The sequence below is a fragment of the Convolutriloba macropyga genome, chromosome 13 (genome assembly GCF_964194025.1).
Source record: "Convolutriloba macropyga chromosome 13, txConMacr16.3, whole genome shotgun sequence".
NCBI lineage: Eukaryota > Metazoa > Xenacoelomorpha > Acoela > Convolutidae > Convolutriloba > Convolutriloba macropyga.
In genome coordinates, this window is record NC_134480.1 from 26165568 (window position 1) to 26167715 (window position 2148).

Below are 2148 nucleotides of genomic sequence, written 5' to 3' on the forward strand. Positions count from 1 at the left end.
ACCAAATTTCATGTACAACCATTAACAGTTAAGTTTATAATATTAATACTTTGGCTATTTTCAGTTTCTTTCACCCCGTCCCCCCATCTTAGATGAACAGTCTAGCGCAGTGTTGCTTCTGAAAGATACTTTATTTTAAAATGGCAATCTAGCCCATTAGTAGAGGAATTGATAAATTTTTGATATCGGTTGTCGATAAAGCAATTCGGTAAAGTCATTAGTAAAAAAATAAGCGCAAATTTGTTTGAAAAGAAATTATTAAACCTGTGTATGCACTATAATCAAAACTTAATTCGCCTACCAGCGCTAATTTCAAAAGATCGACGCATCGTTATATTTTAAATGCCATAGGGTATAATTTTATATATGTGCATATGAAAAAAAAAACAATATGCAAAAATGTTCTTTAAGTGGACGTGTGGGCAATAACTGAAAAGATCCTAAGTTCCTCTGATGAGTCCATAGACGTTAAAAATTCTTGTTGGCGGGCTTTTCAGCTTTGACAAAACAGCATACAAGATAAACATTCCTCATATTAGAATTTTGTCATGTAAGATCAGGTAAGATTTTTTGTCAGATATTTCTTCCTCCCACTAATATTAAAACTAAAAAGTAAAAGGTAACCGTAAAATGGCTGCATGATTTAATAAATTTCTTGATGACAAAGAAGACAACTTGATGACTAAAAGAGACAACATATAATCCAAAGAATATGCTTTTTCAGTACATTTCGAAACCTTTTCTGAAGCTCAATCACTTTGTGACGCGCATTTTCTATTTGAAGTTGTACTTAGAGAACGAAAGCTATCCATATATAAACCAGACGAATAAACACTTGAATAGCGATTTTCACATCGAAAGATTTTTTTTCCAATCGGAAATGAAATCTTCAACGTTTTCGCTGTGACACCACTGTTGAACTGTTGCTGTGGGTATATTTGCTACGACATTAGTCAATTGGTGGCCATCATTGTTTTTTTTAAAATTTGCCGTATCAAATAATCTGATAGGAAGTACAATCTGTTAAGATCTGACGAGAAAACTTTGTATCTTTTAAGATTGGATAAGTTCGTGGTTTTTATCGTTTGCAATCTGATTAGACGCAGTTTTATTTCTAAGGTCTCATTTCTGTGTGATCAGATATGAAAAGAAAAGGCATTCATCCCCTTGCTGGTATCTTAGTAAAAAATGAACATCTCACGCGATGAAATTTTCCGCATCACTGGAATTACTCTAAATATTGCCGGTAGATTGCCGCAAATTAGCTGCAAAAGTATAGACTTGCGTGTCGTATAAAAATATGGACACCGATAAAGATATAAAATGAAAAAATTATCGACGCCGCTCAGAAAGCTGTATAAAAAACACTCATCGATAGGAACCTTTAATACACATATGAGTTCCTTTGAATTTAAACTAATTCAAGTTAGACTTATAAGTTTTAAAGTGCAAAATTCAATTTATTGAGTGGTGTAAGTATGATCAAAATATAATTACGCAAATGAGCTAAGAATTTTGACTAAAGAGAGTGAGAAATGACGCCACGCGCGCAACTGCAGTTAGTGAGAGGAAGAAGTAGTTCAGAAAATTTGACTTGTTAAGTTTTACTGTATGGACAAATGTAAAACAAGAAAAACGCATGAGCGTCTGATCAGAAAGGATATCGAGCACACCTGCATCTCATAAGAAGAGTATACGAAAGCACTTTGGTCTGATTATGAAAAGCAGATGGATTTTGTCAGAAGTCATTTCAAGCTCACCTTGAGCGACGGATAATTTCTCGAGGGCGCTTTAGTCGGATCAGAGGTGGATGAAAACGCAGTTCAAACGCAGAAAAAATGTTCACCGCGTATCAGACTGCAGTGCGTTTCGAAACTGTCTCTGATCAGACCGTCCCAGACCGAAGTGACCTCTGATCAGACACGTTCCAGACCATTGTCCAGACTAAAGTGCGCTCGAAGCCTTTTGCAGACCTTGTAATTCTAGCGCACCGGGAACATGTGTGCGCTCGAAGATCGTGTGATCAGAGGTCACTTCGGTCTGGCCACCTCGACCTGGGTGCGCATGAGTCATTTTATTTTGGATGCTCTGACCAGAGATAATTTACTTCTGGGATCTCAGCCTGTGTATGGTGTCAGTTGTACCATA